General features: G+C 44.8%; 1 protein-coding gene across 1 annotated transcript in view; it reads left to right on the top strand.

The window, feature by feature from the left end:
• The window catches only part of CREBBP (CREB binding protein), a 119134-nt gene that overhangs the window by 581 nt on the left and 95568 nt on the right, over window positions 1-22985 (top strand). The window lies entirely within an intron of this gene.

Genomic DNA, 22985 nt, shown 5'->3' with positions numbered 1-22985 from the left:
GTGATTCCGTCTGCCTCCCACTGCCGCCGTGTGTCCGTCCACACAAGCGTGGCTGGCTGGAGGGATGACAGCGGAGGCGACGCTGGCTAGTGAGAAGGAAATAGTGCAGCCGAAAGGAATCCCGAAGAGTTTTCTGAATCGGTAACATATTCACAAGGCTGCGACCAGAGGACTTTCCTAACAGCAGCCAGCCCGTGAGTTACGACTTATAAGTTTCTTGGAATGTGCTTCCTGAGAAAATGCTTAGTGCTATTTTGAAAACTCTTGTCGCTGGTCACCTAAGCCATTCCATTTTTCACAACCCAGAACTTCTTAGCAAGATGTCATAAAAGTTGCTGTGGAGTGTTAATTTCACGTGTATAACTTCGGAAGAAAGTTAAATAGCAGATTCATCTGGGCCGCAGTCTCCAGGGGAGCTTGTGTTGTTCTTACAATGTACATATATATATATGTATATATGTGTGTATGTATATATATATGTATATAAATAAATTATGTTCAGGAATGTCGGAGTTACCATTAAAAAATTTTTTTTTATCAGAGTATTAAATAAATCTTTTAAACAGCTTGTCTGGAGACTTTCTTCGGTACTCATATCAGTTGCCTAAGAGAAGTATTTTAGTTTTCTATTGGTTTAATGGTTCTGGGTTTTTCTGGGCTGGTTCACGGTAGCGTTATGTACTAGTTATGTTTCCTCTTTCAGAGCTCTCCTTTGCAGTAAAACGCAAACTTGTGCTCTGCTGCCCATGATTTGATTCCCAGCGTTGCTTGCATTTCTCCACTACGGTCTTGCAGTAGCAGCATCTGAAAATCAGTTTATAATGAATGGGTCCAAATTGAATTATATTGCTGCAGCAGTGCCTTCAGATTTGCAGTAGACACAGCTGTTCAGCTTGTGCAAATATTTCTTTGACCACTAGCGTTTTTCTACTAGTGGTCTAAATATCTCTTTCTCCTGTTGAGACAAAACTTGAATTTTGTGGCTGCAGTTTTAATACAATTCCTAGACTATTATTTAATGTGGAAGTGAGAGAAACAATAAAAAAATCAGTCATGAGATTCTTGTCTGGTTGAAATAAATTTGTTAAGCAGCGGAGAGGAATGAGTAAGTCTGGTGGGTGATATGTAAGTCACTAATAATACTCTATTTAAAAGCTGATAAAGAATTGAGTTTGATGTTAATTTTGTAAAATCGGCTTATCTGAAGTGAGAGATGTGGGAACAGGCAAGAGTTAAATGCTCTGATTTCACACCATGAAAATACTATGATTTTACTGCAGAATAGATCTCCTTTGCTTCATTAATCTTGACATGTTTGAGTGAAAAATCTTTGAACATATGAAATGTAGATCATACCAGACAAGTTCGGCCTTGAAGCTTGTCCTCTGAAACTGGTAACTTTTGAATGGCTTTGCAGCTTTGCTATTGTTAAATGAGGTTATTTTAGATTTTGTTTTATAAAGAGGGACAAATTAGTAACATGACACTTTAACAGAAAGGCTTGTTGCACTATATACTTTCAGCTGTTTCCAGGATGGTGCACAATGGATTGGCCTTTGGGGCAGTTCTGTTCCTGGATGGTTAGATACTTAATGTGCTGCTAATCACAACAGAGTTTTATCAAAAAGGATTTTCTACTCATGACCATTTTTTCCCCCTTCTTTCCAGTTTTGACCATTGTAAGGCACGGGGGCTCTTTTGTGAATGTGGAACAAAAAAATCAGTTTTTAATGGCTCTGTTTAAATAATCCAAAGAATAAATTCACCATTATATTTATGTTGGGTCCTTGGTTGCATATTCGTCAACGTCACATTGTTGTGAAATGGTCCGTTAGTGTGGGGGCCATGGAAGGCCCACATGTCCAATCACCATTGAACATGTTAAACAAGGTGTAACTTTGTCTCCCATAATTGCTAGTCTAAAATAGAGGTTTTAAGGACATATATTAAAGCAAATAAAGGACTAAAGGAATTACATTACACGCACAGAGTGGAAGCATTTGAATAGATGGAAAAGCAGGGAGAGACCTGGCAATATCATTCTGAGAGACTCAGCCTCATTTTAATGAGGGGATGTGTGTTTGTGGTTTCTGGGATAAAGTTCGGCCAGGCAGAGCAAGGTGTGTTCACTGCTCATGAGATAAAATTTGAGGGAGGGGCGCTCCGAATGGGAATAGCTGAAGGGTTAGGCGGAGCAGGAGGTGGCCTTGGTGGCCTGAGAAGCAGGAGGGACTCGGACGGTCATGATCCAGTGCGTGTCTCTGGGGACTGGCCTTCGGAGCCATCCTGTCTGTCAGCTGAGTCTGGTGGGCAGGCCGTGAGCCCCCGAGCATAGTACACCTGATGCTGAGGAGCTGACCAGCTAGGATGCTGCCTGCAGGGCGCTTGCAGTCCAGCCGGGGGAGCGTGGATGTGCGCAGGGCCCAATAAGGTAAGGTGGGATCTCTGACCAATGCCATTGCCACCAGTGACAGGTGGGAGAGGTCAGTGCAGGCTGGGGAGATCAGGGGACGATTCTAAGGAGAACATGCGGAGGTGATGCAGAAATAGGAAAGGTGCCCCAAAAGGTAGCAAGAGGAGGAAGGGAAAGCAGTGCTTTCCACCCACACCTAGCCTTTCTTCTGAAGCGGCACAGGATTTGATGGCATCTGATGTTGCTGAAGTAGCCTTGTCTTGTTTTACATTGAGGACGTAGATGCTTTCTCACAATTGTCATCTTCATTGACTTGGCACGCTTTATGAGCAGTGGGACCAGTATATAGTTTGTTGTGTGTTCTGGAAATTTTTGTGTTTAATATTTCCACATTAAAATAGCGTATTACTGTTTTGCAGCAGCAGGGATTCATGATTTAACAGTATGGAAGAAATACCTAGGCAAGCAGTAGAGGTTTCTTTTTTGGTCAGCTTTATTGAGGCCAAATATACATTCAACAAATCTACTATAAAAGTTTGTAGGACTGCCTTCTGAAAGTTGAATATAGGTATATTTTATCTCGTGCTGTATACGTGTTGCTAGTGTGTATTAGTTGCTCAATCATGTATGACTCTTTGTGACCCCATGGACTATAGCCTGCCAGGCTCCTCTGTCCATGGAATTCTCTAGGCAAGAATACTGGAGTGGGTTGCATTTCCTACTCCAGTAAATGTCCCTAAGCAGTTGTGGTTACATTGTATACTGTGAATCCCTTTAAATGCAATAGAAAACTGTATTTAAAGATACTTGGTGTAAATACCATTACCAACCAAAATGCCTTTTACAGCAAAATGATGACCTTTTAGGTTTACATCTCAAGAGTTCTTTTCTCCCCATCACTTCAGTTTGATCCTCAACAGCATCTTGTCAGGTGGGAAGGGAAAATACTGTTTTTGCCAATTCCAGGTGGGAAATCAGACTTGAGAGAGATGATCTACTGAAAGTAATGCAAAGGGTGAAAGCCAGAACCTAACCTAGATCCTTAAAGTCTGTACATTCATCTTGTGAATCTGCATCCAGAAACACAGAATTTACTTGAATCGTGAACTCAGGAGACTACGTCCTTAGCAAGTTTCAGTAGCATAACTCCAGCAAGTGGGGTCAGTTTGTCAGTGGCTTTACGGGGATGTTGGCGGCGGGTGGTTGGGCGTGGGCAAGCAAGAGTATGCTCCCCTCCAGGGGCAGGGGCGCCCCCTCCCCTTTGTTCTGGCACTGCAGGATGTCATCCAGGGTGTACACGGTCTCACCTGTTTATTGCAGCGGATAATTGAGGACCAGTCTCGGGTTATTTCGTGTCTTTACTACGTGCCAGCTACATAGGAGCTGTGAGTTTTTGCAGAGACTTCTAGGGCTAGGGCTTTTCATGACTTTGCTTAGCTTTTACTTGGTAGAAAAGTAGGGATTCTTGGATAACTGAGAGGCATGAGGACAGTGGCCACATTTGAAGTTGCTTGGGGTGGGGGTAAGTATAAATCCCACCAGGGGAGTTGTCACAGTAGAGCATAAGATTGGGAATCATCCCTGCTTAACGCTTGAATTTGATTGTGTGATTCTCCAGCATGGTTGAGAATGACTTGTAAAGGGACTTAGGCTTAATCCTATAGTCGGAAGTTAATGCTTGTATTGTTAGCCTGTGTTTTTACAACTTCTGACTTGTGCCATTGTAGTTGTGTGACAAAGTATGTGATTACTTGGGGCTATGGAAGTGCCGACTTTGTGTTTTCACTTAATGTGTTTGAAGACAAATAGTTAAAAATGATTTTGCCAAAGCATGCCTTCCTTCCCTTGTTAATATGAAATGTTCCTTACTGTGAGCTGTTCAATACGAGGAAGGCTTGCTTTCAGCCAGGTTAGTTGTTGGTGTATTCGTAGTCAGGACAGCACCTCTTCATCTCATTCAAACCAGCTCTTCGGTATATTCCAGGGACACGTAAGAAAGTGTTGCTCAAGAGCAGATTTGTGCTCAGGAGAAATTGGTCATGGCTGAGGCTCTTGCCTGCAGACTCTCCCCAGCCTTCCTGTGCTCTGGGCTCTGAGTCTTGCAGGGGCTGCAGCATCATTCCCAAGTGCATGGGTCACACACCTTTTCTGTAGAGGGTCAGAGGACAGAATTTCGGCTCCGCAGGCCACGTGGTCTCTGCCACAGCTGCTCACTCAGTGCTGCCACTTCAACGTGAAAGTGGCTCTGGGTGGTATGTCCACGGATATGCCAGGAAACTAGTAAAACTCTGGTTTCAGAAACTGGCAGCTGGGGGTTTGGCCTTGAGGCTGCAGTTTGTGACTCCAAGGTGATATGGGACTGGTGCTCTGAGGATTTTCAGTTGCCTCAGGTGTGGAGTAGAACGAGCATTCCCTTCCCCAGGGGCTGGGTGAGATGGTGTGTGAGAGGTGCCCGGCGCCAGCGCTGTCCGGACAAGGGGAAGAGGTGCACTTTGTAGCCACGTTTGCTGTGGTTCTGGAAGCAGTAGCAGCCGCATGCACGCGTCCACACAGGACACCAGTGGGCAGGTCTGTTGTAGTGGAGCACATTCAGCATATAGCCAGGAATTCTTCCATCAGCATTATTGATTTTTTTGCCTCCGTTTTCAACTGTTTTTTTTAATAGGAACACGATGGCCATGAAATTTTAAAATTGCAAAAACTTAAGCAGTGTGGTATGTTCTGAAAATTCTTACTAATTTTGAAGCATATGTCACGGACTGTTTAGGCAGCCAGCGTGTGAATCTGTTGACTTAGTGTGTGTATCACACTTCCATCTGAGGTGCCCCTTATGCCATAAGTGTACAGAGGATCCGGGTGACGCCTTCTAGTAGCTTAGAACTGTGTTGACGAAGAGAAGACTAAGAAACAGAACTTGAGAAAAGAATGTAAAATGCAGTTAGGTGCCCAGATGCACAACTCAGAAAGGGCAATTGAAGGAAGCTTCCTTTACTCACCTGCTTTTCACTGAGTGCCCCTTGTGCAGAAGCCCAGGGCTGGGTGTTCAGGAGGGGGTGGCACCAGAGGCAGGCACTTGGTGGTCTTTTCTTTGAAGCCCGCACCCTGGGAAGTCTGCTGGTTTTCTATACTTTCTGTGTGCTGGGAAAAGCGCTCTGGCTACTCAGAGAATTTCCTCTCTCGGTGTGATCTTGGCCCATGGCCTACACCTAAGTCCTTTCAGGTTGTCCCAGCTGCTCTCTCAGATGCCCTCAGGCTCCTGGCCATGTCCTCTTGATTTTCAGCACGTGTGCCCAGTGTCCCCTGAGCCCTTCCCCTAGTGGCACGTCTCTCATCAGAAGACTGTCCCACACCTGGGGGGCTCTCAGGATCTGGAGTGGTGTACACAGCTCCTGCACAAACTGGGAAGCGGGGGGTGAGGGGTGCCACACTTTCCCCGTCCAGTCTAGGTTTAGCTTTCAGGAATTGTCATGTCACAGCAAGGCATCGATGCAGGGTGTCCGCACTTGCACCAGTGCCTGTTGGGGACGCTGGCGACTTTCCGTGGGGCTGTGATTGCCAACAGGGGTGCTGGGGAAGAGCCATGTGCAAGGGTTGCCCAGCTCGAGCTTTGACTGGAAGAGTTGGGAATCGGGGTGGGGAGGGGCGGCGGTTCTTTAGGAAAGGCATGGAAGTAAGCAAAAGTGGCCTTTTTTCCGTGTTCTTAGACAATACACAGAACGACTGCTGCTGATTTAGAAAAATCTGCCTTTAGGGTGTTTTCTTGTTCTAAATTTGGGAATTAAGGCTATTTTTGAGCTCTATGTCTAAAAGTCAAATTCCTGTCTTTTAAAACCTTACCCTTAGAAAGACTTGGATATCATCCCATGTGTCATTTTCCCCCGTGTTTCATTTCCATTAATCAAAAGAATGTTTAGTTGAACTATCGCTAAGAATAGTAAAATCTAATGCTGAAGAAATTTTCACTTGGTTAAATCTGACTTTCCTATTTCTAGGTGTCCCGTCTGCTGCTGTTTGACAGCCTCTTAATTTGCCAGTCTTTCTAATACACCTGTGCCTTAGTTTATGTAGTAGGTGTTTCTTAATAGTTGGAGCTGTTCAAAGGGGTTGTACAATTCTGTTGTGAAGTAAAATCTTTATATAGTTCAACAGCTTCCTTTTGCACTGCCCCCAAATATTTTGAATTTTTTAAAAATCAAAACTGTATCACCTGGACATGTTTTAATTTTGTAGTTAGAATACCCAGTGAAATCACAAGAAAAATAAGCTACTATTTTTTATAACAGCCGTAGAGTGAGGCTTGGGCCATATTTGAATAACGTGGATTTTGGTGGATTTATCAACAAACTTCATGATAACATTCAGGAACTATAGAAATACATCAGATAATTGGGGTTTGCTTTGACAATTATGGACTATATGAGTTTGACCCCTATTTCTTTGCATTGATTGCTAAGGAAGGCTTTCTTATCTCTCCTTGGTATTCTTTGGAACTCTGTATTCGGATGAGTATATCTTTCCTTTTCTCCTTTGCCTTTAGCTTCTTTTCTTGTCTCAGCTATTTGTAAGACCTCTTCAGACAACCATTTTTGCCTTTTTGCATTTCTTTTTTCTTGGGGATGGTCTTGATTACTGCTTCCTGTATAATGTCACGAACCTCTGTCCATAATTCTTCATGCACTTTATCAGATCTAATTCCTTGAATCTATTTGTTACTTCTACTGTATAATTGTAAGGGACTTGATTTAGGTCATACCTGAATGGTCTACTGGTTTCCCCTGCTTTCTTCAACTTAAGTCTGAGTTTTGCAATAAGGAGTTCATGATCTGAACCAGAGGAAAACAGTAGAATGGAAAAGACTAAGGATCTCTTCAAGAAAATTAGAGATACTAAGAGAACATTTCATGCAAAGATGGGTGCAATAAAGGACAGAAATGGTATGGACCTAACAGAAGCAGAAGATATTAAGAAAAGGTGGCAAGAATGCACAGAAGAACTATACAAAAAAGATTTTAATGACCCAGATAACCATGATGGTGTGATCACTCACCTAGAGCCAGATATCCTGGAGTCCGAAGTCAAGTGGGTCTTAACTTGAAGTGTCACTATGAACAAAGCTAGTGGAGGTGATGAAATTCCAGCTGAACTATTTCAGTCCTAAAAGATGATGCTGTTAAAGTGCTGCACTCAATATGCCAGCAAATTGGAAAACTCAGCAGTGGCCACAGGACTGGAAAAGGTCAGTTTTCATTTCAATCCCAAGAAAGGCAATGCCAAAGAATGTTCAAGCTACCACACAGTTGCACTTGTCTCACGCTAGCAAAGTAATGCTCAAAATTCTCCAAGCTAGGCTTCAACAGTACGTGAACCGAGAACTTCCAGATATTCAAGCTGGATTCAGAAAAGGCAGAGGAACCAGAGATCAAATTGCCAACATCTGCTGGATCATCGAAAAAGCAAGAGAGTTCCAGAAAAACATCTACTTCTGCTTTGACTATGCCAAAGCTGTTGACTTTGTGGATCACAAGAAACTGGAAAATTCTTAAAGAGATGGGAATACCAGACTACCTTACCTGCCTCCCAAGAAACCTGCATGCAGATCAAGAACCAACAGAACCAGACATGGAACAATAGACTGGTTCCAAATTGGAAAAGGAGTACATCAAGGCTGTATATTGTCATCCTGCTTATCTAACTTATATGCAGAGTACACCGTGTGAAATGCCTGGCTGGATGAAGCACAAGCTGGAATCAAGATTGCTGGGAGAAACATCAATAACCTCAGATATGCAGATGACACCACCCTTATGGCAGAAAGCAAAGAGGAACTGAAGAACTTCTCGATGAAAGCGAAAGAAGAGAGTGAAAAGGCTGGCTTAAAATTCACCATTCCAAAAACTAAGATCATGGCATCCAATCCCATCACTTCATGGCAAACAGATGGGGAAAGGATGGAAAAAGTCAGAGACTTTATTTTCTTGGGCTCCAAAATCACTGCAAATGGTGACTGCAGCCATGAAATTAAAAGATGCTTGCTCCTTGGAAGAAAAGCTATGACCATTCTAGACATAATATTAAAAAGCAGAGACTTACTTTGCTGACAAAGATCCATATTGTCAAAGCTCTGGTTTTTCCAGTAGTCATGTGTGGATGTGAGATTTGGACCATAAAGAAAGCTGAGCACCGAAGAATTGATGCTTTTGAACTGTGGTGTTGGAGAAGACTCTTGAGTGTCCCCTGCAAGGTGATCAAGCCAATCAATCCTAAAGGAAATCAGTCCTGAATATTAATTGGAAGGACTGATGCTGAAGCTCCAATTCTTTGGCCACCTGATGCAAAGAACTGACTCATTGGAAAAGACCCTGATGCTGGGAAAGATTGAAGGTATGAAGGGAAGGGGACAACAGAGAATGAGATGGTTGGATGGCAGCACCGACTTGATGGACATGACTTTGAACAAGCTCTGGGAGTTGGTGATGGACAGGGAAGCCTGGTTTGCTGCAATCCATGGGGTCGCAAAGAGTTGGACACAACTGAGCGACTGAACTGAACTGAACTGACTTTGACCCAGTTCCTTTGGATTAAAATATTTTGAGTGTTTGTCACTTGATTAAAAGTAGAACCTTCTAACCATGACTCAGAGTTGAAGGAAATGTCAGAGCTTTTTATACTGGGAGGCAGGCAGTGTGGTAGTGAAGAAGGAGCTCGGCTTCCACTCAGTGGACACTGGAGCTTGGTATCCAGCTCTTCAGCTCTGTGACTTGGACCAATGACTGTACATTAGAACTTGGTTGGGGAGGTTGGATCTCATGTCTAAAAGGGAGTCTTTCCCCCTAAAATTTTGCATTTTTTCTCAGTTTGATTAGCTTTGCATATTGGGCTCCTGAGTGCTTCCCAGATCGTGCAGTGGTAGAGAATCCACTTGCCAGTGCAGGAGATGCAACAGACGTGGGTTTGATCCCTGGGCCAGGAAATCCTCTGGAATAGGAAATGGCAACCCACTCCAGAATTCTTGCCTGGAAAAATCCCACAAGAGCTTGGCCAGCTACAGTCCAGTCCTTGGGGAGTCAGACATGAGTGAGTGCACAGAGAGAGAGAGAGAGAGAGACAGACAGACAGACAGACAGACACACACACACACACACACACACACACACACACACACACGGTTCCTGTGGTTTCTGTCATTTAGCCAGGTGCAGTGGCTCTTACTGTTGTATCATTGTGTGGGAAAGTACTAGATTTGTTTTCCTCCTGGGCTGGTGAGGACGGGCTGATGTAGGTGAGGGGTCTGACCCGGAACCAGATCCGTGGACATCCTCGCCGAGCACACAGAAGATGCCGCCGCTGCTGGTTCCCATGGAGCACCAGGGCCAGCGCGGCCTCCGCCCCTGCCGGCAGAGGAGTGAGTGAGAGCTGAGATTGAAGTCCCAGGACATGGGTGCGAGCGTGACACACTTCACTCAGTCTGTGTTTGTAGTTTAAAATTGTTCTTTATTGGAAAATTGAAGTCTGAATGGAACTGTTTTTCTAGTATTATTTCAGAACAGGGACTTGACTTAAGTTAGGACTTGCGGGGAAAGAAAGTGAGCACAGAGAAACTATACAAATGGTCTTTCTTTTTTAGAGAACAGAGTTAGGGGAGAAAACGTCCTTTGAGTCACTGTCCAGTTTAGTCAGGCTGATTGGTTGAAATATCAGTGAAATTTAATTTCCTCTTTGATTCAGCAACCACTGATCTTGAAAGGGGTAGATTCAGCTGCTTGCTGTTTTGTAGAGTTTTCTATTCCTGCAGATTCCGTAATAGGAAGTGACCTCAGTGGAGTTTACTATTTTTTCCATTCTAGATTTTTGTTGTTGTTGTTGTTTAATGGGCAAGTTGTATCTGACTCTTTGGACCCCGTGGACTGCAGCCCACCAGGCTCCTCTGTCCATGGGATTTCCCAGGCAAGAATACTGGAGAGGATTACTATTTCCTCCTCCAGGGGATCTTCCCCCCCAGGGATCGAACCCGAGTGCCCTGCATTGGTACATGGGTTTTTACAAACTCTGAGCCCCCTACGTATTTTAGGTATGGCAGTTTATGGGTTTTGCTAGTAAAGATTGCCCCATGGTGGACAAAGAATTTTTCTCCCTAATTTGTGTTCATCTTTACATTGGATCTTTTTTACATTTTATTTAGTTGTAATTTTTATTGAAAATAACAAAAGAGGCATAAAGCTCTGATAGATTGTCTGTGTCGTTTTGGTTGTGCCTCTACTGCTGCTGCGGAGAAGGCGATGGCACCCACTCCAGTACTCTTGCCTGAAAAATCCCGTGGACGGAGGAGCCTGGAAGGCTGCAGTCCATGGGGTCGCTGAGGGTCGGACATAACTGATCGACTTCACTTTCACTTTTCACTTTCATGCATTGGAGAAGGAAATGGCAACCCACTCCAGTACTTTTGCCTGGGGAATCCCAGGGACGGGGGAGCCTGGTGGGCTGCTGTCTATGGGGTTGCACAGAGTCGGACACGACTGAAGCGACTTAGCAGCAGCAGCAGCTACTGCTGTTGGGATTGTTTTTTGTTTGAAGAGCAGAATCCACCCAGAGTTGAACTTCTCTTTTAAAAATCTCTAAGAAAATCGTATTGAAAGATTAACTCCTTGTCTTAGCTCACAGTGATGACTTTTTCAATCTGAAAGTTGAAGGAAAAACTGGTTCCTTCTCAACAGTAAGAATGGTTTTGGACATTTCCCTTGTTGGAAACTCTGTAGAGTTCTCATGGTGGTCAGTCCTGTTGAACTTCCACTGACGGTGGCCACCTTCTAGACCCGCACCCCCAGGACTGGGTCCACTAGACTCTTGTGGCCAGTGAGTGCTTAGACTGTTAGCAGTGTGACTCAGGAACGGCATTTTTATTTTTCTTTAATTGTAACTAATATAGATGTTAATAACCACGTGTGCCTATCCGCTGCTGCGCAGACAGCGCAGCCCAAAGTCACGTTCGTTGTTGTTTAGTCGCTGAGTTGTGTCCAGCTCTTTTGCGACCCCATGGACTGTGGTCCATGGGCTCCTCTGTCCATGGAATTTTCCAGGCAAGAATACTGGAGGAGTTGCCATCTTCTCCAGGGGATCTTCCCGACCTAGGGATCAACCCCACATCTCCTGCATTCGCAGGCAAATTTACTTACCTCATTTGCCTAGAGTGTTCTTTAAGATATAGGCCTGAAGCCCAAGTCCTCTAAAAGGACCAACTTTTAAAGATGGAAAACATTTTTAAAAATACATTTTGGTTTAGATTCTAGATTTTTCACTCATGTAGAAAGTATTCTAGTGTGAGTCAGCCCTGGAAATCTAGGGGACACGGTGGGCCCAGGGTCTGCCTTCGCGGAAGGCAGCTCTGTCAGCGGCAACTGAGCGCCTTGGAAAGGAGGCCTCGATTGGGGCATAGGACAGAGGCTGTTTGGAAGGGCCCTGGTAGGGCTTCTGGAGGAGCTAACGGAGACCTGAGAATGAGTAAGACACGAGAGGTACTATTCCAGGCACAGGGAACGGCATAAATAGCGAGTGTGGTGGTCTGGAGGTATACACTTCTGAGCAAGTAAAGTTTTTGCAAGAGCCAGTTTTGTTTTTCTTTTACATTCAATAAATTGCCACTTAGAGGCAGTGTGGTCTTGCCTCTTGAGAGGGGGAGACTTCTAGTGTCGTTCGACCCTGGTGGGCCTGGGCTCCAGTCTCAACTGTGCCCCTCTTTATTCTTTTATTCAACAAATATCAAAATGCTTATATAATTCACATTATCTATGTGTGCTTACTATGTGTGGACACTGCTTGGCTGTGGTTATATCATTGTGGCCCCGTCTTCTTGGACCTCAGAGAGTGGTGGTGCGGTCAGGCAGCCCAGCAGCCCTCCCTTGCCTGTCTTAATCACAGACTGAAAGCAGTGTCGTGATGGGAAAGAGCCCGGAGCTGCTGGCTGGCTGGTCAGGGAAACTCCTTAGAGGAAGGGCACTGGAGCAGGACAGACCATTGGGGGGGTCAGGCTGGGCACGTGAAGGCAAGGTCACCGCCTGGGAAGCCTGCAGTGTTGGCCCAGGGAATCCAGACTGTCCATTTGGGGCTTAAAAAGCAATTCAGAGTTTTAGAAACCCATCACATTCAGGGTGATTGGAGGAAGTGACTGTGACTTGTTCTCCAGGAGGCTCAATCATCTTTTTCCAGGTGTATTTTCATCCAAGTTCATATGTGCAGTGAGAGCCAACAGTTGCCTGCTCACTCCCCAAACTGTATTTGTAGGAGCAGGAAAAAGACCCTAAGAACAACAACCTAAGAATCAGAACTACAGTTGACCCTTGAACAATGCGGGGCGTCGGAGTGCCAACCCTCCGTGCAGTCAAAAACCCATATAAAACTTGCCCTCTGTATACCAGTTCCTTCACTGTGTCTCCCTAACGCAGTTTCTCTGTATCCACGGTTCTGCATCCTCAGATTCAACCAGCCACTGTGTAGTAATGTAGTCTTTATTATTATTTTTTTTTATGTAGTCGTTACTGTTGGAAAAAAAATCTGTGTGTTAAGTGGGCCTGTGCCGTTCAAGCCCTTGTTCAAGGGTCAACTGTAGTGTTCTTATTTAAGGTATTAGAAAATTTTTGTACACACAGGAGGTTTTTGTTAAAAAAGTTTTTTTTTTTCTTTTAAATTCTTTTGACTGGGTGACATTTTCATAGTGTTCCAAAAAGTACAAAAGGCTGTTTAGTGAAAAGCCTTCCTGTCCTTTTTCCAAAATCACCAGTTCCCCTCCCCACAGGCAGCTAGTGTTCCTCGTGTGTCATGCAGGAGACGCACTGTGTATGTGAGCACAGGCTTCCTCTGCTTACTCCTCCTTCCCCAAGTGGCACGTGGGTGTGTTGATCCAGTCTAGGTGCATTTCAGACTGATGAATAGCTCAGAGCTGCTAGAAGTATTAATAATTGAAGAGCGGGCATCATTTTAAAAATCCCTTTTTTTAAAATGTTAAAATGTTTTGGCACTGTACTTAACACAGAATGATTTTTGTATTTGTGCTACACTTTATAAATACGAAGAATCGAAGTTTTAAAAATTAATCTCGTCTCAAAGGGTATTCGAGGTTTTGTTGCTGTTCTCATGTTGCACATCATGTGACCCTGGTTGACACCAGAGTTCTGTTTTATGGTTTTTTCCCCAGTTTCTGGAAAAAATTCTTTAAACCTGTGGTTTTTATTAACCACCTTACTGGTTGACATACAAATACCTGTAGCTTAACACAACCTACTTCTGCACCAAGTAGATAAAGTAAAAATCAGTCTCTGGCTTGGTAGGACTTCTGAGAATATTCATATTCACCCCAGACGTTTCTGTTAATTTAGTCAGTCAGTCTAGATGTTGCAGAACCTTAACGGTGACGCAGCTGTCCTTCAGAAGAGGAGTAGCTGAGCTTTCCGCCATTGCACATCTGGTGAGGGAAATTGATAGGTGTTTAAGATGGAAGATAAATTTCAGAATTGTTAAGTAGGATGGAGAGAGAAATGATAATTAGACCCTTTTTAGGGGTAGAAAGATATACTAACGCATGCATAGAATATTTTCAGAAGGAAATCCCTGGAAATTGTTTTTCTTAGGCATGGGAGTCCTCCACTTTCACTGTGTATTCTTCCAAATGTGTGTTTTTTTTTTTTAATTTTAAAGCATAAATATATTGTTTTTAAAATGAAAAACTAGTTTAAAAGTAAGTCAAACCCACAGCAAAACATCTTTAGTATTTGTGGTTAGAAGAATCTGTGAAATGGGGAGAACTGGAATTCCCTCTTGTAACTGGTTAATCCCTCTTGTAAAACCTTTAGATCTGTAGCAGGAATGATTTGAACAGAATGTAAACTAACTTAGAGGTGTTGTCCAAGGATGGGAAAATATGATTGTGTTTTAGTGTGGTGTCCAGTCATCACTTCTTTGTCACAAGCGCTGATTGTAGCAGAGTCCTTTTGTTAGAGATATCTTCATTGATGTGCTTGAAGCTGCAGGACCTGACAGCCAGCTGATGTTTCTTCGAGTATACTGGAATAATGTCACCTTTCCCAACGTGAGCAGCGTGTATTTTACTACTGCGTTGGGTACAAAACATTATATGTAGATTATCACATTTCTTTAGAGAAAAGATAGTATTTTTGAAAAGTCCTTCTTTACAGTACGTTTTATTTTCCTGCCTTTCAAACTCATTTGAATGCTAAAAATATTTTAAAGTAATATTGAACCCATTTCTGATTTCATCCTCAAACTGTATAAACACTTCCAAGTGAAACCAGGAGCATCTGGAAGCATTCCAGGTGTTATCACCTGGGCTGAAGCTAATCACCTGGGCTGAAGCTAATCGCCTGGGTCTGGACACCGCAGGGGCTGCCTAAAAACATCAGTTTCTTTAATTAAACCGGTAGTTCACTCACATTGTTAAAAAACTGACACAAGTCTGTCAAGTGAGAGCCTCCCCCAGTCCCCTCGGTGCTTTCCTCAGGGGTGATTTCTTGGAGCAGAGAGCATGTTTGCAGCTCCCTTGCCCCCGTCCTGCCTTTGTCTTCTTACTGGAAGCTGCACCCCATCCACATGGTTGCCTGCCTGTACACAGCAGCACGTGGAGAGCTTCCCCACTCTCCCTTTCTGCAGTTGCTTGGTTCCACTGTGTGGGATTGGTTCAGTCTGTTCCCCACTGGTGGATGGTCAGCTTTCTAGTCTCATCAGTGCCATAATGAATAGCTCTCCTCAGCTACATGTATCTGTGTAGAACAGATTCCTCAAAGTGAAATTAATGATGGAAAGGAACATGCATTTTGTAATTTTGATCAAATCATCAAATTGTCCTCCAAGAGTTTGTATGTTGGTGGAGCCCTAAAGCTTTAAAAGCAGCACGCTTAAACCCAGCATAGACATCACTGGGTATTTTGTGTATGTTATTAATATAGTTGATAAATACTCAAGTTATTCTTCAGCTTATGATTCTGTATCATTTTGTACCACTCAGTCGTTTGTGATTTATCTGTAATTTTATGGCATACCCTTTTTTTCCCCTTTAAGACAATTTTTTAACACACTTTCAGGTTCAGAGCAAAACTGAGGGGAAGGTTGTACAGCGATTACCCACATATGCTCCCTCCCCCTACCCACGATAATCTTCCCATTATCTGCATCCCCCACCAGAGTGTACACTTGGTATGATTGATGAACCTCGTTGATACATGGTAATTATCCCGAGTCCATAGTTTACTTCAGGGTTCACTCTTGGCTTGGTACATTCTGTGTGTTTGGATGAAGGTGCAATGGCATGTATCCATCATTAGAGTGTCATGCAGCGTTTTTTCACTGCCCTAAAAATCCCCTGGGCTTCCTTGGTGCTTTAGTGGTAAAGAATCTGCCCATAGTGCAGGAGATGCAGGTTCGATCCCTGGGTCAGGAAGATCCCCAGGAAGAGGGAATGGTAGGGACATCCCATGCAAGAGGAGCTCCCATGAACAGAGGAGCCTGGCAGGCTGCAGCCCATGGGGTCACTTAGCAACTGAACAACAGATCCCCTGTGTTCCTTCTAATTTATCCCCCTCACCAACAAAAGCAAACTCCTGGCAATCATTGATTATTGTTACTGCCTCCATAGTTTTGCCTTTTCCAGAGTGTCATATAGTTGAAATCATGTAGTATGTCATCTTTCAGATTGTATTCTTTCATTTAGTAACATGCTTTTCAGGTTCCTCCATGTCTTTTCATGGCCTGATAACTCATTTTTTTTTAGAACTGAATAATATTCCATTGTCTGGATGTTGGTGTACTTTTTAGACTAAATGCATTCATTTCTCTCCTAGCCCACACACACTTCCATATGTTGTACACTGACACCTCTAAGTTCAGAACAAGGCTGTTCTTCTTTCTCCCGACATGGGACTGCTGCCTACCAGCTGCAGCTCCCAGCATTTGGGCCAGGGGACCCATCTCTGGCTGGCTGCTTGCTTGTACATACGCTGTGGCCAGTAGTCTGAGGTGGCCTAGCCCCTGAGGTGAGGGGTTGCTCCCGCAGAGGCCGAATCCTCGCTCCGCCCCCACATCCTCCTCTGGGACTTTTAACTGGGTTGCCAGCACTGCCCTTCTCTGCCGGGATGCTGGAGAACAGTGAGCCCCTTTCTACAGGCCAAGGTGTCTGGTCCCCATTCCGGGGCTGCTGGTGGTTGATGGTTGGTCTGATGGTGGCTGTACCTTCTGACAGTACCTTCTTTCCCACCTTTGTCCCAGGAAGGCTTTTCTCCCCTCAGGGCTGAAGGAGGCAGCACACAGACCTCATTTAGGAAACTGTAAATTGTCCTAAACTGTCTGGGAAATGGCACTCCCCCTTCCCTGGGGCTTCTGAGGGAATCAAATGAGGTCAGAGGCTGGCTGCAAGTCCAGGACTCTCCTGATTTAGGGTCTAGTGTGACAGAGAGCTTCCACTCAGTATTATCTTATAATCCTTTCATACAAGTCTCTGGTGAACCATCCCTGCCTGGAACGAAGGCCTGAGAGCAGGGACTTGCTCCCACTGAGGAAGGCCTGGGAGGAGGGGGATCACCTGGGGCTCTTGGGCAGATAGTGATCTTGAGGAAGGGCATTTTGTTGTTGTTGTTGTTGTTCAATATAAAATCACTGTTCAGAATAAAGTAAAACCTTATTTTTACTAATTTATGTATTGCATTAAATATTGAAGCCTGAATCATAGATGATTTTAGAAAGAATTTGCTTTTAATTATTTCCTAATAGTTATTGTAACCAAAAAAAAAAAAAGGTTACATTAGATGTCTTTTAAGAATGTGACTAAATGCCTGAAGTTTATTTATAGTGGCATAAAGGCCAATAAAATAGTGCTTTTTTTCTTTTCCTTTTCCTTTAGATTTTTAAAAAAATTTTATTTCTCCATTGTTGAAGAGTTGTTCCTTTATTTATTTGCATAATCTTTAAGAATTTTCAAAGCAATATGAGCATTAAATCTAGTAGAATTGTCAGATTATTAGGGCTTTTTACCATACAGAAGAGACGATTGCTGGCACGAACTCTGTACCAGGCATAGGGTGCCAGGTCCTTGGTGTGCATGTATCGTTCAGTCTTCATAGCAACTGTGGAAGATGGGGCAGTGACAGTAATAATAATGACTAATATTTACTGAGTACTCACTGCATGCCAGGCTAAGTGCTGTGTACACAGTGCATGACTTAATTCCTTCTTCAGTGATCCTAGAGGCAGGTACAATTTTCCTTTCCAGGTTAGAGCTAAGGAAGCACACATAGGGAGCAGGCAGGAGTAAGAGACAGAGATGGACCCGAATGAGGCTCTGGCTGGGTACCTTCCTCACTACCCAGCCTGTGCTGCCTCTGTTGTTGGTGTCTGATCAGCAGTTTATTAACAAATGCACTGACGAGGCCTTGAATGGGCTCCAGGTCATCTAAGACTGAAAACCCTGTGAAAATGTCTAACATTCTGTGGATTCCTCAGCTTTAGACGTGAGCTTTTTCAGGATGCATTGCCCTTTTTGGTTCAAGGTGGTTTTTCTTTCTTTCTTTTAATCCAGTTTTGACTCAGGAATTAAAATTCTTTTTGTAAAAATTTCCAAGGTTGATGAATAAAGGTGCTCAGCTTTTGAAAGATGTAAGAGATGCATTTAATAATGCCGAAGAGAATCTAGAGAATTCTGAAAAGATTTTAAAGAAAGCAGGCCTTTTTCATGGGGCCGAAGGGCTGCAGAGAGAAATAGGGGTAAGTGGGGAAGAGAGATCCTTGGGAGGGAGTTTGATGCTCAGAAGTAGAGCAGCACATGCACAAAGCAGCGTCTATAAACTCTTGGGTAGTTTACTTCCAATACCACCATCTCTTCTCCATTATGCTTTTTAATGTTTGCATCACCGGTAGGATAGAGGGTCATTGATGCCAAGATGTAGCCAGAGGGGGAAATAGACTTGGCTGGTTTTCTGGAAGATAGGCAGCAGGAAGAAGGTGTGAAGAGGAGGATGAGCAAAATAATGTAACATTTCAAGAAAATTCATTGTTGAATTTTGTTCTCTTTGTTTCTGTTCTAGGAAAATAGTAATAAATGTTAAAATTACCTCTTGCCCTCTTGGGCTAGACAAAGTAACTTGTTAACATTGATACTGTGTATCACCTGTAGCTCAGGCCTGTTCTCTCTTTCAGCTTGCAGTTGGCTGTCCCGGCTCCTCTGCTAAGCATGGGGTGGGAGGCACTGGGCACTGACCTAATCCCTGTGTTCGTGGCCTTTACAGCCTCATGAGCTGTAACAAGAAGTGATAGGAGATTTTAAGATCACCCATTATGTCTGTAGACTGTGGAAGAGTTCATACTTCTGGCCAGTGCAGAGTGTAATAAACTGGTTTGTACATGTTTTGAGAGAAAAATCAGTTCTGCTGATGTGGAGGATCTGGGGTTCTGAATGTAATTCAAAGAAAATAAGATATTATGACAGAAAGAGGAGAATTCAGAAAACCTGAGGGAAGAAGTGTCTTTTAGATGGTTTGTTTAATTAGCTGATGCATTTGAAACAACTCCTTTCAAACAAAACTTTTCAGATGTTACTGGCTGGAAAGATTGAGTCAGTCACCTGCCAGGTATTTGATTTTGTAAAATGAAAAGCCTTTTCCAGCGTGTCTGATAGTAGTTCATTCCTTAAAGTGAAATGCTGCCTTCTGGTCGAGATGCATCGGAATGGGTCTTGCAGCATGGGGGGTGGTCAGTGTTTGGTGTGACCGTCCCCAGACTGAGGTCTCTGTGGTCCAGAGGGGAGAGGACCCTTGTGGCCCCGCGTGGTGAAGCCCTTCCGCTCCCGCGGCGTCGGGTCTGCTCAGCTTTCTCCTTCCTGAGCTGCTGCCACGGGCGCCGCAGCCTCACCGGGCGTGGTGGAGCCTGAGCGCCCGCAGCTGCTTTTCCCGGGTCAGCTTAGCTGAGAGGCACAGGGGAGCCTGGACCTGGTGGAGACGGGGGGGAAAGAGGTTCAGCCCCGCACCCCTCCTTCTCCCAGTGCCTTCCAGACACAAATGAAGAGTCATTTGTGGAGGTTGACTCCCCAAAGTGTGTATGTTCTATCTTGAGTTCCTTGGTGCGGCTGGAAAGTCCCGAGGGGGCGAGAATTCCTGTTCCCAGCTGTGGCTGCGGACACAGCGTCTGCCGTTGGCTGTGTGACAGGGCTCATCTTCTGCTGAGGGTGACCCTGGAAAGCAGGTTCACCCCGAATCTCTTGCAGCCTCAGCTTTGCCCTCTCCTGGGCCCATCCCGTGCTGACGTGGTGGGGAGACAGGAACCTCCTGGGATTGGAAGTGGTGGCGCTCAATCTTGAATTTTCGGAACTTCCGATGATTCAGACTGGTGTTTGCCCAACCTGTATGTGGGGACACTGGGTGTGTGGAAAGCACAGCTGTGTTGTGTTGCAACAGCCTCCTGCTTCACTCTCCTGTGTCATGTTTTGTTCTGAACTAGAGAACAGGGAAGAGTAATGGTGAGGAAAGTGTGATGGTGTGAGTGTGGATCTGCCTTGCGCAATCACTGCACACCCCCTTCTGTCTGTTACAGAGACTGTACATCATGTATGTGGCTGTTAGCGTATTCATACATGTTTGGACTGGGTAGGTGAGGACGCAGCAGAGTCAGTCAACCCTTCCTGCACCCAGACAGCTGTGAGATGATGTGCTTGTGCTGAAACAGGATGAGAAAGAGTGGACACAATGTGGCAGACCAGTAAAAACCAAAACCAGAAACGAGGCATAGACATAACACCTGCCACAGCCGTAGAAGGTGCGGGCTCCCTGGGACTAGAGCAAGACAGAACCAGAAAAGAATACCCATCAGTTTGATAGTGGCAGCGCGTGGTGAACTTTTAAAGGTAAGAAAGTTTTTGTGCAGGATGGCGTTAAGATAACTGGTGTCAGTGGCAAAGCGCCCCTTTGCTGCTCTCAGCGCGTAGCCCTGGGATACCATTGTCCCTGTTTCACAGTTGAGGGAATTAAGACGCAGAGATTAAGCTGTTTGCCCAGGGACACGGGGCTGATTGACTCAGCCAGGATTTGCACTCCTGTGCTCTGCCTGCGAGTGTTCTTTCTGCGTTCCCATTTCTGACTCCCACTTGCTACGCTGGACTAGGGACCCTGTTGTTGACTTTGCTGTGGTTATCTGTTCTTCTGAATTTACCTGCTGTTGTCCTGGCCTGCCCGCCCTCTCCTAGAAAAGTGCTTTGGGACTCCTGGAAGGGTCAGTCGGGAGCATCCGCAGGCTATTCCAAACTTTGAATGTACAGTATCTGTAGCTCACTTCCTTCTTCTGGTCTCTAGGGCTTGACACTGCATCCCCTCCTAGCAGGTAAGAAGGAAACCTGATGTCTGCAATAAGTGGCTTCCATTGTCTTTGTTTAAATGAGTTTCATTTTCTTGTTCATAGATTAAGAAGCATTGAATTAAACATATGCACACACTCAATTTTTCTAAAATAGTGGTCAGTAGAAGGTGATGGTACCCCACTCCAGTACTCTTGCCTGGAAAATCCCATGGATGGAGGAGCCTGGTGGGCTGCAGTCCATGGGGTCGCTAGGAGTCGGACGCAACTGAGCGACTTCACTTTGACTTTTCACTTTCATGCATTGGAGAAGGAAATGGCAACCCACTCCAGTGTTCTTGCCTGGAGAATCCCAGGGACGGGGGAGCCTGGCGGGCTGCTGACTCTGGGGTCGCACAGAGTCGGACGCGACTGAAGCGACTTAGCAGCAGCAGCAGATGTGTGTACATGTGGAAGGCAACAAATACAAATGTTAGTTATATTAGAGAGTTGTTCTCATTTATTTTGACTATATCTCACGTCGTCTTTGTGTCTGGAGACCTTAGTGAATCTCCAGGTTAAGGACGACACAATAGCATGAAAGCCGTGGCATGGAACCCCCGAAGCCCCAAAACGTGGAAGCACAGGAGTGTGGAGGTCGCCTGCGGGAAGCCCTGGCCAGTGGTTCTCTTTGCTGTCTTCTGTATCCAAGAGTCCTGTTGTCGCTTTGTAATTAAGTGTTCTTGAGCCTGAGGAAGCAACCCCACCTTGGGGCACTCTACAGAACAACTGACCTACCCTCTTCAAAAATCTCAGAGTTATGAAAGACAAAGTCTGGAGGTCATTTCTAGAATAAAGGAGAAGACAGAGACATGACAACCTAAATGTGTTGGGATCTTGAAATGGGTTTTTTTTTAAATTGTTTTGCAGTGTGTTTTTTTCTTTATCTGAAATAGATTTTGCAACAGGAAAAAGAAATGTGATAAAGGACATTTTGGGAACAACTGGCCAGATCTGAGTAAGGGCAATCAGTATTAAGTACCATATCAGTGTTCAGTTTCCTGAATTTGTCAGCTGCCCTGCGCTTGTGTAAGGGTGTTCTTAGGTGTCACACAGTAAAGCACTCAGGAGGAAAGGCGAGGCTCATGCCGTCCGCAGCTGCTCTCAGAGGCTCTGCAAGCAGAGTGTGTGTGCAAGGAGTGTCTAGTCCCTCACAGGCAGGATGAACTAAGTATGTGTTCGAGGTGGCTTATGAGGCATGTATGTTTAGTGAACTCAGGAGGTTGAAAGGGACTGGTTGGTTTTGCAGGAGGAGTCTCCGTAGTTACTGTTGAATGTGACAGAGGGCTGGACGTGAGGTTTTCTAGCCTGAGAGAAAGTGCATACAGAGGAGAAAGCTTGCTGATGCAGGTGCTGGCTTGTGGTATTGTGGCTGGGAGGTTGGGTGCCCCAGCAGGTGCTGAGGAGAGTGAAGGAGTTTGAACTTCATCCGTAGACATGATGAAGATACCAAGATGCCTTCAGCTGCAAGTTACCTTAGACTGCAGCTGGAATGGCTTCAGTGATACGAGTGTATTTTCTCTTGTTACAGGAAGTCTGAAGATGGTGGGGGGTGGGGCATGGTTCCAGGATCGCTGTGTTAGCCTAGAGATGGCTTCATGGACCTGGGTGCTTGTGTTTGCCCTGCAGCCATCCTTAACGCGTGAGCCCTGTCTCATTTCCTGGCTGAAGAGCGTTGCTGCAGTTCCAGGGTGAAATCTAGTGAAGAATGGGAGGTCATTTTCTGAGCATCCCTTAGCATTGGGAAGGAAAACCATCTCCAGAATGCCTTGGCCCACTTGCCTTCCGTTTCCATAGCTGGGACTGTGTCACTTGCCATGGGGAAGGTGGTCTGGTGGTTTTTGCTCCTTGGACTGGAAGGCGCTTCCCTTCCTGAAAGGAACATCCCAGGCAGCCAGCTGAGGAGCTGGTTGGGGAAGACAGTTGCAAGAGTCTGTACCTTGGAGAAAAAGGTTTTCAATTTTCTAAAAGTGGTTGGTGGCAGGGGCAATGGCTTGTTAAATTTTATAAGCCACATGCACACATCACCCCCCATTTTACCCGTGCACCTATTTTTGGCAGGTTACTTTCCAGCTACTGCCCACATGCACGCACTTTAGTGCTAATCTTGCTCTCTGTGCCATTCTGCATACAGTTTCTATTTGCATGTTTTTATATAACACAAACATTTTCCTATATTTGTACAGTCTTCATATGTTAA

The sequence above is a fragment of the Bos javanicus genome, chromosome 25 (assembly GCF_032452875.1).
Source record: "Bos javanicus breed banteng chromosome 25, ARS-OSU_banteng_1.0, whole genome shotgun sequence".
Lineage (NCBI taxonomy): Eukaryota > Metazoa > Chordata > Mammalia > Artiodactyla > Bovidae > Bos > Bos javanicus.
This window is presented reverse-complemented; position numbering and strand designations above follow the sequence as displayed.